Source organism: Taudactylus pleione, unplaced genomic scaffold (genome assembly GCF_031769625.1).
Source record: "Taudactylus pleione unplaced genomic scaffold, aTauple2 ptg000656l, whole genome shotgun sequence".
Taxonomy (NCBI): domain Eukaryota; kingdom Metazoa; phylum Chordata; class Amphibia; order Anura; family Myobatrachidae; genus Taudactylus; species Taudactylus pleione.
The window spans coordinates 1577363-1591858 of NW_028285058.1; the positions used below are offsets into that span (position 1 = coordinate 1577363).

Here is a 14496-nt window from a genome sequence, read left to right on the forward strand (position 1 = left end):
CACACACATTACAGCCACTCACTATCACTAATACATGTACACACACAGCCACTCACTAATGCATGCACACAGCCTGATATACAGCTACATGTACACACACAGCACAGCCACTCACTGCTTACACACACAGCCACACTCACTAATGCATGCACACAGCCTGATATACAGCTACATGTACACACACAGCACAGCCACTCACTGCTTACACACACAGCCACACTCACTAATGCATGCACATAGCCTGATATACAGCCACGTGTACACACACAGCACAGCCACTCACTACTTATATACATAGCCACTCACTAATGCATGTACACACACACAACTCACTAGGGGGCCTATTTATCAATAATCACATTTGCAATCTGATCTGGGTACAATATTAGTCCCAAAATCGCATTGCAGGATGCGATTATACCACCCAGATGTACTAAATAACACCCGCAGGGGCTCTGTAAGGAGCCGCCTCTGCCATGTTCTCTGAGAGAAGTGACTGCATCAGTGGTTTCTTTACTGCTGTGCTGGGACTCCTGTGCATGCGTGGTTTTCTGAACATGCATTTGCGACGGCCATTGCTGGGGAGGGTTCCGGAGGTTCCCTCTCCCGGGGGATTCTACAAAATGTAGCCCAGTGTAGCTGCAGTGGCCAAACTCCATAATGCACCGCATACCAGAGCTTAGTATATCTGACCGCATCGCGTCCCCCATGGAAACTTATGGGGGCTGCGGCTGATGTTGGAAATGAAGGGATCTCAGCAGACTTCATAGCTATCTGCTGCAGTCCCTCCTTCATACATTGGGGTGATACTAAATATTTGCGGTTATCCCCCTGAAAACAGATTTTTTCAGGGAATATGCTGCAATTATTTAATGATAAATAGTCACCTAAGGGTATGTTTTTGGGGGATACCCGCAAGTATCCCCTGAAGGTATTTCAGGGATTCCACAACTGCAGTTCAGCCGTTTCAGCATTCCGGAGCTTGGCCCCGTAAACGCCATCTGAAGATGGCGTTAGCAATTGTAGACTATAAGCTACATATCGCATAATTTACAGAGGGAGGCCTCCCCGGTAATAGCCATTCAAGCATGCGCTGTCTGATGACTACACATGCGCAGTAGTTGCCCGAGGTCCTGCAACATATAATAAAGTGTAGGGATGGGCAGAGGGATTCACAGTACTGAGCTGGGCCACATGGCTCAGCTCAGGGGAGTGTCTCGGGACACGTCTCTTTTAGTCTCTGCAGACTGCACTCACTGCAGATCTGTAGCAAGCAGGGGAGCCGGGCGACTCCGAGTGAGTCGCTAACAGCTCCGCCACTTGCAGCCCAGCACTGATGATTATACTTCTGCACTGACTCACCCGAGTGCACACACCTTGAGCCCCGGAAGTAGCGTGCGTCTCCAAGTGAATCGCTGACAGTTCCGCCCCTGCACTGCTGATCATACTTCTGCACTGACTCAGGAGAGTCAGTGCACACACACACACTCCGGGCCCCGGTGGTAGCGGCTCCCGCCTCCTATTGACAGAGAGGCTAGAGAGAGAGGTGGGTGTCTCGACACACCAAACTTTGAGGGACTCGAATCATTCGAACATCTAAATCAGTGGTTCTCAAACTCGGTCCTCAGGATCCCAAAAAATCCACAGGTGGAGCTAATTATTTAATGGATTCTGTGAGGAAACCTGGAAAATATGCACTGTTTGGGGTCCTAAGTTTGAGTTTGAGAACCTGTGATCTAAATGATTCGAGTCATTGTGTCAAGACACTCAGTAGCCATCTCTAATAAAGTGGTCGCTGATGCTATCATTTTAAGGGGCCCATTTATCAAAGGGAATTCCCCGAAAACACCGGTGTCAGCGCTCCGGAGTCCCAAGTCGGCACCGGTAAAAACGCCTGGAAAATGGCAGCAGCGGCCATATGCAGCACAGGTAAAATGGCTGCCGCGGCCATTTTCCCGGTGACCTGCGCATGCGCTATAGACTCAGGCACACTCTAGTGCCCAGAGTCTATCAATGCGGCGCTGCGTTCAGTGCGCTGCCAGTCACCGGACTGAGGAGGGGGCCCATGATGGAGACTGCACACGGGCCCTCGCCTCTCTAGAAACGCCCCTGGGTGGCCACACCTATAAGACATAACATGAAGTCTAAAGACAAATATAGATCATATAAGACATGGGGCCTGATTCAGAGCCGCTTGCGAGCGCACAGCGCTTGCAAGCGGCTCGATGTTTGGCCACTGCACATGCACCGCGTCCAGCGTGCGCATGTGCGAGCCCCGCCGATCGTCTGAACTTCTGTCGCTTCGGGGCTCGCTACAAGACGGGGCGGCTGTCAATGGTGAGTGACAGCTCCCCCCGTTTTGTAGGCGGGTGGGGGGGGCTGCCCAAACGCAGACGTTCCCTTAGGAACGCCTGGCATTTGTGGGAGGACCTACTGACATCACTCTATTAGAGCAGGAAGTCCACTCGGCCTTGCAGCAGCCTAGACCCTACTACAGGCTCTTGTCACAAGGCCGATGGTCGCGATAATTGCGACAGTCTCCAGGTCGCTTGCACAAGCTGTGGGAGGTCTCCCACAGCTTTGCGAGCAGCAGGAGAAAAAAAAACGCCCACAGACCCTGCGAGCTGCCTGCAGCAGCGAGCGGGTCTGAATCAGGGCCATAATACAGTTAGAGTGAATTTAACTCTCTTAACGTGTTGACATTTTAACCATGGTGACCTAGTTGTATGTCAACACACGTCCATGGCGACATTCAGAACTGGTTGACATTCTGGTGTGACATTCTGAATGTCGACTAATCATACCACATCCGTATTTAATTATAGTCCCCCCCCCCGGTCCGATGGCACCCAGGGCACGTGCCCTGTTCTACCCTCCTGGTTACGTCACTGTACCTAACCCCTAAATCTAAGCCTAACCCTAATCCTTACCATCGTGATGCCAGCAGTCAGGATTCTGGAGCCAGGATTACGGCACCGGTATTCCGAGCATCGGCATCTCAGCTGCCGGGATGGTGACTACTGCAAAAAGCATTTCCAATGTGAAGTCTGCTGCTGCCAGCTGGAATCTGGACTAGAAGACCGAGGTCTTACTAGGGAATAGTAGTAGATTTTACTTTGGCGGGGTGGTGGTTGGGGGGGGGGCTGTAGCTCTGCAGCCCATAGGTAAAATCTGTCACTTCTTACTTGTCGTATCACAGTTTGAGTACAAAGGGGAGAATTTCCGAAGCAGCGGCTTCTGTAAGCCGATGCGTCCCGGCGGGTTGCGGGTCTGTATTTAAAACGGACCCCGCAGTCAGTGTAAAACCTGGCATGCTTAACACTGACTGCTGGTGCGTTTTAAATACTCACTTGCAACCCGCCGGGAAGCAGCGGCTTACAGAAGCCACAGCTTTGTAAATTGTCCCCAAAGTCTAATTTTGTATTCAAATGGAAACCTGTGTATTTCTCTTTTGCAGCCACCAGGTGGCAGTGTTGCCTCAAATGCAGAAGTTTTATTTTGCTGTATTCCAAATCATTAGCAGTGTAACATATAGGGGCTCATTTATCAAGGATCGCTTTTGCAGTGCGATCAGGGCATACCAGTAACGCCCATGATCGTATTGCAAAAAGCGATCTCTTCGGCCGGATGTATCATCCGGGACATGCATGGACACGAGCTTCGAAAGGAGCCCGTCCCAGCGATGTCTCTGGAGAGCTGCTGGCCAGTGCAGGGGGTGGTGCGCATTCAGAGTCCCGTGGACAGCAGATGCACATCCGACCATAGCCGGGGAGGGTTCTGGTGGATCCCTCCGCCGGCTAATAGTGCGCGGTGTAGCCCATAGGCTACAGCAGCTAATGCTATCTTCAGATGGTGCTAGCTGCGGGGGCCAATATCTGGAATTCATCGCATTCTGGATATTGGTACATTTGGCAGCATCGCATCCCCCACACTCGTGATGTCAGTAGGTGGACTTCCTGCTCTATTAGAGCAGGAAGTCCACTGGGGCTTGCGGCAACGAGACCCTACCGCAAGGGTCTCGTCGCAAGCCCGATGGTCTTGACCATAGCAACCATCACCTGGCCGCTCGCATAAGCTGTGGGTGGTAACCCACAGCTATGCGAGCAGCCAAGAGGCCGCAACTAAAAAAATAAACCCCCGCCCTGATTCAGAGCGAGCGCTCGCTTTTTGCGAGCGCCTCTGAATCAGGGCCTCTGGGCCTGATTCATACCCGGTTGCAAGCACTAAGTGCATGCGCACAACCTGGATAGCGATGGGCAATCCAATGCTCTGGGTCTTGCACCAAAGGGGGCGTGCTGTCGATGTTGAGTGACAGCTCACCACCTTTGGTGGTCGGGCCGGGGGGGGTGGCTGCCCAAACGGAGGCGTTCCCATGAGAACACCTACCGTTTGGGGGCGGGCCCCACTGACAGCACAAGTGATGTCAGTGGAGAGATTCCGGCTCTGTTAGAGCCGAAATCTCTCTGGGGCTTGCGGCCACAAGACCCTACAACAAGGGTCTCGTCGCAAGCCTGATGGTCGCAATGGTCTTGACCATTGCGACCATCATCATGGCCGCTCGCTGTAGCTGTGTTTGGTCACCCACAGCTATGCGAGCGGCCAGGAGACCGTTCTAAAAAAAAAAACCCGGCCCTGATTCAGAGCGAGCGCTCTGTCAGAGCGAGCGGCTCTGAATCAGGCCCTCTGTCTCCAAACACTGCTTAGTAAATAGACCCCATAGTCTGTAAACCTCACACACCACCACCTAAAGCACCGGGACTGAGACAAGCAGCAGGAGGAACATCACACTATCCGGGTATGTACATTTTCACTTACCTCAACTGCATCAATAGTGTCCTCATAAGTTCCTGATACTGTGCATAATATTACATTTGAGGTGGCGAGGAAAGGTGAAGAGGGCTGAGACTTAGTTAATAAGAACATCCATCCAACAGGCCTCGTGAACCAAAGCTAAAAGTTACATCAGTGTGTTCTGGGATTTATATGAACACCCTACCTACACAGGACATTTAAGGACTCATTTTCTACTACAGTCAATTTCTGAACTTTGGGCCTGATTCAGACCCGGTTGCAAGCGCTGAGCGCTCGCAACCGGGTCGATGTTTGCCCACTGGGCATGCACACGACGGAGCCGGCTCCGTCGTGCCCATGCGCGAGACCCAGCTAGCGATGGCTGCTCCGTCGCTCCGAGTCTTGCACCAAAGGGGGCGAGCTGTTGATGGTGATTGACAGCTCGCCCCATTTGATAGGCAGGCAGGGGGAGTGGCTGGCCAAACTGAGGCGTTCTCGAAGGAACGCTTACCGTTTGGGGGCGGCCCCACTGACATCACCAGTGATGTCACTGAGAGAGCTTCCGGCTCTATTAGAGCCAGAAGCTCTCTGGGGTTTGTGGCCACGAGACCCTACCACAAGGGTCTCGTCGCAAGCCCGATGGTCGCGATGGTCTTGACCATCGCGACCATCATCCTGGCCGCTCGCAATAGCTGTGGGTGGTCACCCACAGCTATGCGAGCGGCCAGGGGGCTGCACAAAAAAAAACGCCCAGATTCAGAGCGAGCGCTCTTTCAGAGCATCCGTCTCTGAATCAGGGCCTTTATACGAATAATTTGTGGATATATATGGTGCTGTAACACTTTTACACACTGATAAAGTAATCAAAGATACCGTACATTGTTAAATCATCAGATAACTTTAAGTACCCCAGAGCGCACCACGTTATATTTATTCAAAAACCTACTATATATATGTTAGTGTGTTTGTAGGGTGGGAAATGTAGACTGTACCATCCCCAGGGCTTAAGCACGTCTTGTTGTAAGGAAAAGGCAGCTTGCTAAAGGTGAACTCCTCAAGTTGTAATGGTCTTATCATCTCTCTACTGCTACTGCCCTAACATAGACCTTATGAGATCTAAGAATAATGATATGTAACAAGAATACAAAAAAAGAAGTATAACTTTAAATTATGAAATGCAATGAATTGAAACCACTAATATCACCAATGATGTTTATTCGGTAAGATAAGTGGCCGATGGTGTTATTGGACAATGCAACAAGGTGACGGCCTCGGCCCAAGCGGATCTTTTCATCACCTTCTATGGGCACATTCCAGATGGATGACAGAACGTGCGCTACAACGAGCTGTAGTCTTCATCTAAAGGGAATTCAATGAAAGTTTCAGATCATTAATTCATAGGAATAATTCAACATTTCTGTTTTAACAATAGTGAGAATACTCTAATAATGACAGCAATGACAGGGAAATTGTAACCAGAATACAATTCCCCAACTAATTCTAACGGATAGTATGTAATGATAAAGTGTAACCAATCAGAGTTTCAGTAATGTAGAAAATCAGTAAATTTTTTTATCCCAATTTTTAATTTGTAATCCAATGGGATTGTGTTATACAGTATATGGAATCCACAGGAAAATATTTAAAATTAGTAATTTAATGGGATCTTCTTAATTCTTAAGGCAAATACATTTTAAATCTTTTTATCTACAGGAAAATCTTTTTTAATTGGTAGTAACATTGATTTTTTTCTTGTAAATTATTGGTACTCTTCCTAATGTGTAATCCAAAAGAAATAAAAAAACAATGCAAGACACAAACAGTTCCGCTCAGACTGTCTCTGCAGAATGACTATGAGCTGGCTGCTCAGCCAATCACAAGAGGTTTCCTACTACACTAGCTGTTGTGATTGGTAGACTGTGAGGTGAGCCATTGGGATTCTTTGCTTTAACCAAACAATAGTACAGATTAAAGAAATATCTGCTGATATCGGAAAAAAATAATTAGCAATGATATGAGGCTCCATTACTGTCAGTGTCCCATTCATTTAAATTTTCTATACCGTATATACTCGAGTATAAGCTGAGTTTTTCAGCACATTTTTTGTGCTGAAAAAGTACCTCCTCGGCTTATACTCGAGTGAAGTGTAGCGCTGACCGGACGGAGTTCGGTCAGCGCTACACAGCACAAACACACAGCCGCCGGAGCCGGCAGCTGTGTGTTTGTTGTAATCAGCAGCCGCTGAGAGTCTGTCAGACTCTCAGCGGCTGCTACTGCTCCCACTGCGGGAGCCGTCTTCCGGCTCCCGCAGTGGGTAATGGGAGAGACGTCATGAGTAATGACGTCTCTCCCATGCACAGCGGCCGGAGGAGCTGTTAGCGGCGGGACCAGGAGCGGGGTTTCAGGTAAGTGATTTTTCTTTTATTCTTATTACGTCTCTCTCTACTGGGGGGGGGACGACTACTTGGGGCACTGCCAGGGGGCGATTACTACAGAGGGCACTACCAGGGGGCGATTACTACAGGGGTCACTACCAGGGGGCGATTACTACAGGGGTCACTACCAGGGGGCGATTACTACAGGGGGCACTACCAGGGGGGGATTACTACAGGGGTCACTAAAAGTGGGGATTACCACTGGGGGAACTACCGGGGGGGAATACTATTGGGGCCACTAAAAGGGGGGGATTACCACTGGGGGCACTACCAGGGGGGGGATTACTACTGGGGGCACTGAAAGGGGGGATTACCACTGGGGGAACTACCAGGGGGGGATTAATACTGGGGGCACTGAAAGGGGGGATTACCACTGGGGGAACTACCAGGGGGGGATTACTACTGGGGGCACTGAAAGGGGGGATTACCACTGGGGAACTACCAGGGGGGGATTACTACTGGGGGCACTGAAAGGGGGATTACCACTGGGGGCACTACCAGTGGGGGATTACTACTGGGGGCACTGAAAGGGGGGATTACCACTGGGGAACTACCAGGGGGGATTACTACTGGGGGCACTGAAAGGGGGGATTACCACTGGGGGCACTACCAGGGAGGATTACTACTGGGGGCACAACCAGGGGGAATTACTACTGGGGGCACAACCAGGGGGAATTACTACTGGGGGCACTACCAGCTGCTGCATTTCCCACCCTAGGCTTATGCTCGAGTCAATAAGTTTTCCCAGTTTTTTGTGGTAAAAGTAGGTACCTCGGCTTATATTCGGGTCGATTTATACTCGAGTATATACGGTAATTTCAACAGCGTTTCTATGTGTAGCACACAACTCCATTGGAATAAATGGGCCACTGGAATGCCCACTGACAGGAATGTGAAAAATATAGTAGAATGTTGGTATAACCAATGGCATATACAGCATGGATGCAGGGTCTCTACCCAGCCTCTTGATTTATTGTCCCATCCCACCCCCACTGATGAACTGGAATAAAGTGTAGATGATAGACTAATAACCCATCTTTGAAGCCTATTTAATGCAGAAGCCATTAAATTGGACATTACCACACACTAGCCATCAGATTATGGGACTGTTTTATACAGCATATACATAATTGAATGTCTGCTTTATATGCTAGCCACCAGATTGGGGTCACTTAGTATACAGGCCACCAGATTAGGGTCTGCTTAGTATACTGGCAACCAGGTTTGGGTCTTCTTAGTATACTGGCCACCAGATTGGGCTCGCTTAGTATACAGGCCACCAGATTGGGTTCTGCTTAGTATACTGCCACCAGATTGGGGTCTGCTTAGTATAATGGCCACCAGATTGGGGTCTGCTTAATATACTGGCCACCAGTTTGGGGTCTGCTTAGTATACTGGCCACCAGATTGGGGTCTGCTTAGTATACTGGCCACCAGATTGGGGTCTGGTTAGTATACTGGCCACCAGATTGGGGTCTGGTTAGTATACTGGCCACCAGATTGGGGTCTGGTTAGTATACTGGCCACCAGATTGGGGTCTGCTTAGTGTACTGCCCACCAGATTGGGGTCTGCTTAGTGTACTGGCCACCAGATTGGGGTCTGCTTAGTATACTGGCCACCAGATTGGGGTCTTCTTAGTATACTGGCCACCAGATTGGGGTCTTTTTAGTAATCTGGCCATCAGATTGGGGTCCGCTTAGTATACTGGCCACCAGATTGGGGTCTGCTTAGTATACTGGCCACCAGATTGGGGTCTGCTTAGTATACTGGCCACCAGATTGGGGTCTGCTTAGTATACTGGCCACCAGATTGGGGTCTGCTTAGTATACTGCCACCAGATTGGGGTCTGCTTAGTATAATGGCCACCAGATTGGGGTCTGCTTATTATACTGGCCACCAGTTTGGGGTCTGCTTAGTATACTGGCCACCAGTTTGGGGTCTGCTTAGTATACTGGCCACCAGATTGGGGTCTGGTTAGTATACTGGCCACCAGATTGGGGTCTGCTTAGTGTACTGGCCACCAGATTGGGGTCTGTTTAGTGTACTGGCCACCAGATTGGGGTCTGTTTAGTATACTGGCCACCAGATTGGGGTCTTCTTAGTATACTGGCCACGAGATTGGGGTCTTCTTAGTAATTTGGCCAGCAGATTGGGGTCTGCTTAGTATACTGGCCACCAGATTGGGGTCTGCTTAGTATACTGGCCACCAGATTGGGGTCTGCTTAGTATACTGGCCACCAGATTGGGGTCTGCTTAGTATACTGGCCACCAGATTGGGTCTGATTAGTATACTGGCCACCAGATTGGACTCCTTATACATGCAGATCATCTCCACCTTGGAATATCTTGTTTGAGCACAAGATTTTTTTTTCCCAAATTGAGAATCAGTGAGCTCATCACTACATCTGGAGGTTCTGCTGAGTATTTGGGACACTATCCCTAACAGATCTTGTAATACACATACAGGTTGAGTCTCCCATATCCAAATATTCCGAAATACGTAATAATTTTGGCATGACTGAGTTAATGAAACCTTTGATTTTTGATGGTTCAATGTACACAAACTTTGTCTAAGGCACAAATTATTAAAAATATTGTAGAAAATTACCTTCAGGCTGTTTGTATAAGGGGTATATGAAACAAAAATGAATTTAATTTCTGTACACAAACTTTGCTTGAGCCACAAAATTATTGAAAATATTGTATAAAGTGACCTGCAGGCTGTGTGTATAAGGTGTATATAACACATAAATGCATTCTGTGTGTATATTGGGGTCCCATTCTCAAGATATTTCATTATGATATGCAATTATTCCAAAATACGGAATATTCCGTTATCCAAACTGCCTCTGGTCCCAAGCATTTTGGATATGGGAGACTCAACCTGCACTAATAATATAGTTAGTTATAGAGAAATTAAGATCCGCAATATATATGTGACTGAGAATATATAAATGAAGGGGTCCTGCATAGTACTGACCAGAATGGACTATAATAGCCAAAAGGAAGGAGGGCCCTGCTAGAGAGAGCTTACATTCAAAAGAGAAAAGATTGAAGTAGTGGCACAAGGGGGTGACATGAAGAGGGTAAGGATTTGGGGAGGAGGTGGGAAGGGTAACGATCATATCCTCAAGGGCAGTATTAAATAGAAATAAAAGAGCATATTTTACTACAAGCATAGCTTCATTCTAAAACATTATAAGGAATGACTAGATATATTATATATTATTGGAATATATCAGTTTTTTCTGGAGGTTTTCCATGCTTAGGTTCACATTTCTTAGTTTAATATGTTTAGCTTATCTAATGGACCTGTCCACTGCTGGGCACAATAAATGCAAGACTGACAATTATCTTTATTTAATTTACAACTATAATGGACTATGTTTTTGCCAGGTCATTTCCATTACAAGAAACTTAATTTTCATTTCTCCAAATTGTGTATAAATTATGATACATGAGGAGTAATATGAGATGCAAATGTCAGTGTAATAAGAAATATATTGGTATGACAAAGAGATGTATAAATGGGAGGTAGTTTAAATCCCGGCAGTCGGGATGCCAGGGCTCAGAATCTCGGTGCCAGCATACCTATGGTAAGTAGTGGGGTTAGGGTTAGGCACTAGGGGGAGGGTTAGGCACTAGGGTTAGGCATTAGGGTTTGGGGTTAGGGTTGGGTACTAGGGGGAGGGTTAGGCACTAGGGGGAGGGTTAGGGATAGGCACTCGGGGGAGGGTTAGGGTTAGGCACTCGGGGGAGGGTTTGGCACTAAGGGGAGAGGATTAGGTTTAGGCACTAGGGGGAGGTTAGGTTTAGGGTGCAGGGAGGAAGGGTTAGGGGTAGGGTTAGGATACTTATCGACAGGTGTCAGTATCCTAACCCTGCCCAGATGCCGGTGTCAGGATTCTGACCGCCGGGATCCTGAGTGCCAGCTTTTATAGTATATGGGTTGTATAAATGCTAGGTTATAAGGAAAGTGAAAGTAGACACAATAACACTAAGAGCACTTACGGTATTGCCAGATGTTTCCTTGGCATTGCCAGATGTTTCCTTGGCATAGAGATCACGGGGGCAATTTATGCCACAAAACCCTAAAAAGAAAAAACAGACACCATAGTACCTAAATGACTCAGTGAGAACATTATACAATGTAATGAGGCTGATTCACGTCATTGGGACATTGTCCTCCTCATTTTATACTCATCAGTTCTTCTATATTATTATACAGAAAGATAAATATATTACAGTGACATTTTAAGTAAAATGTAATATGCTCTATGATAGTTACTGAGATGCAATGATTAGTATATGAATGGGATCCATAACTAGATATTATGGCAGAGCTGTAACTAGACATTGTGGTGCCCTGTGTGATAAGGAGCATCGGTGCCCCCACCCCCCAAGTCATCATTTGATATTACTCTTAGTTTGCAACACTGGAGGGGCCATGGCAATGATACTGTACCAGTCTGGTCCTGGGGCTCTTGGCTGTTAATATTATTTGCCCCTATTTTGTGTGTGTAATAGCTGGAAGGTATGTACATAGAGCCTGATTCAGTTTGGATCGCAGTTGCTAATACACCTGCAATTGGCCGATTGTTGCATTCTGCACATGCATACACATCGCAGTGCGTGAGCCGGCCACTGCGATCGCAGAGGCTATGCAGACCATCGCAAAGTGATTGACAGGAAGTAATGTTTGTGGGTGGTGATGGGGGGTGGTCAGGCGTGCCAGCGTGTTTGCACGCTGTTTAAGGGGTGTGCATAAATTAGTCACTGCAAAGCCATAGGCAGCCTGAGGCCTCATAGCATACGTGGCTGTCAGCAATTTCTGGCTAAGGTCAGGGCTTGTGCAAGTGTGTGTATGGGTCCGACAGTACTCTTTTGTACTGATGGTACTGATGGGTGTCTGTATGTAGTGCTGAGTATTATGGATGTGCGTATGGTAAAGTGGGCGTCCTTATGTAGTGCTGAGTATTATGGATGTGTGTATGGTAAAGTGGGCGTCCTTATGTAGTGCTGAGTATTATGGGTGTGTGTATTGTAAAGTGGGCGTCCTTATGTAGTGCTGAGTATTATGGGTGTGTATGGTAAAGTGGGCGTCCTTATGTAGTGCTGAGTATTATGGGTGTGTGTATGGTAAAGTGGGCATCCTTATGTAGTGCTGAGTATTATGGGTGTGTGTATGGTAAAGTGGGCGTCCTTATGTAGTGCTGAGTATTATGGATGTGTGTATGGTAAAGTGGGCGTCCTTATGTAGTGCTGAGTATTATGGGTGTGTGTATGGTAAAGTGGGCGTCCTTATGTAGTGCTGAGTATTATGGATGTGTGTATGGTAAAGTGGGCGTCCTTATGTAGTGCTGAGTATTATGGATGTGTGTATGGTAAAGTGGGCGTCTTTATGTAATGCTGAGTATTAAGGGTGTGTGTATGGTAAAGTGGGCGTCCTTATGTAGTGTTGAGTATTATGGATGTGTGTATGGTAAAGTGGGCGTCCTTATGTAGTGCTGAGTATTATGGGTGTGTGTATGGTAAAGTAGGCGTCCTTATGTAGTGCTGAGTATTATGGGTGTGTGTATGGTAAAGTGGGCGTCCTTATGTAGTGCTGAGTATTATGGATGTGTGTATGGTAAAGTGGGCGTCCTTATGTAGTGCTGAGTATTATGGATGTGTGTATGGTAAAGTGGGCGTCTTTATGTAATGCTGAGTATTAAGGGTGTGTGTATGGTAAAGTGGGCGTCCTTATGTAGTGCTGAGTATTATGGATGTGTGTATGGTAAAGTGGGCGTCCTTATGTAGTGCTGAGTATTATGGGTGTGTGTATGGTAAAGTAGGCGTCCTTATGTAGTGCTGAGTATTATGGGTGTGTGTATGGTAAAGTGGGCGTCCTTATGTAGTGCTGAGTATTATGGGTGTGTGTATGGTAAAGTGGGCGTCCTGATGTGGTGCTGAGTATTATGGATGTGTGTATGGTAAAGTGGGCGTCCTTATGTAGTGCTGAGTTTGCATTGTGATCGCGGTGGATTAGCTTGTTATCGCAGTTGAACTGCGTGTGTACACGGTATTTGCGATCTGTAGTGAAGAACACAATTGAACACAGTATATTACTCTCTGTAGGACACCATTTCCTAATAGTACAGGCTGGCAGTAGTGTCCTTACATTACATTACTGACATGAAATCTGTTGTGTAGATGAAAAATATCCCCATGGTGTAAAGTAATATAGTATAATATATGTGGTTCCAGTGAGTCCCTGACTGCTGCATACATACTATACATTTATATATTAGCTGTACTATAGGTATAATGGTGTAACTGTCAGTATGAGGACACTGTGATATGTGTAACCTATTTACCTGCTGTGACTGTGCACTGGAGTCCTGTGTGTCAGAGTGACACTCACACTGGACCCTTGTATGTAGGATACTGGCGCCGGACCTGTCACGCTGCCTGCCGCTGCCGCCATCTCCTGCACGCCCAAGTCCCAACTTCCAACAAACAGCTTCTCTTGGAACTGTGGGAGCTGAGGAGAGACGTCATGACATCTCTCCCGTCCCTGCAGATGGGTCAGGAGGCGGAGCAACCAGAGAGTGACAGGCAGGGCTGCAGCTACAGTAATGTAGCCGGGTGCAGTGCTACTAATACATAGCAGTGGGCACCCAGTGGCATATAGAGATTGCATCAGGCAGCCGGTTCTGCTCCCAGGGCATATTGCACTCTGTGCAGAGGCAGCAGCTGCACCACCCTAGTTACTACGCTGTATTATGGTATATGATGAACATTTAAATAGAACTAGCTAAAAAGATTTCAGAATAATCTATTCTTATCTATAAGTTACACTATTTCATTATCTTCCATTTTTATCCATAATTCTCATTGTTACATATTGTTCATGTGATATCAGCACAAAGTACGTACGTGCATCTCATAAGAACAATGTCCCTGGAACTGAGCCTGTTGTCCTTCTAGTACGGTCCTATGGAAAATAATACAGAAATAATACAGTTACTATTGTGTCTGGTATATGATTTGCATCAGTTATTCAATGGATTATAGTTTGTAAGTATAAACCACTATTTGTTCCTATTCATTAGCAGAACTAGCGGTGGTGCAGCTGATGGCTTGCATCGGGGCCCGCTGTGGTGCAGGGGCCCATAGCCGCCGCAGCACTACACAGTAAAAAACTTTGTTATAGCAGCCAATGAGAGTCAGACAGACTCTCATTAACTGCTGCGTCTACAGAGGGAGTCGGCTGGAGGTCACTCATGA

The 14496-nt window shown here is 47.3% G+C and overlaps 1 long non-coding RNA gene across 1 annotated transcript; it reads right to left on the reverse strand.

Moving 5' to 3' along the window:
- Window positions 1-6084: 6084 nt before the first annotated feature.
- On the reverse strand, window positions 6085-13690 carry LOC148478404 (uncharacterized). Its single transcript, XR_015872396.1, has 3 exons — window positions 13584-13690; window positions 11239-11318; window positions 6085-6150 (listed from the first exon to the last, which is right to left on the reverse strand). It is a non-coding gene; the product is annotated as an uncharacterized LOC148478404 (long non-coding RNA).
- Window positions 13691-14496: the final 806 nt, after the last annotated feature.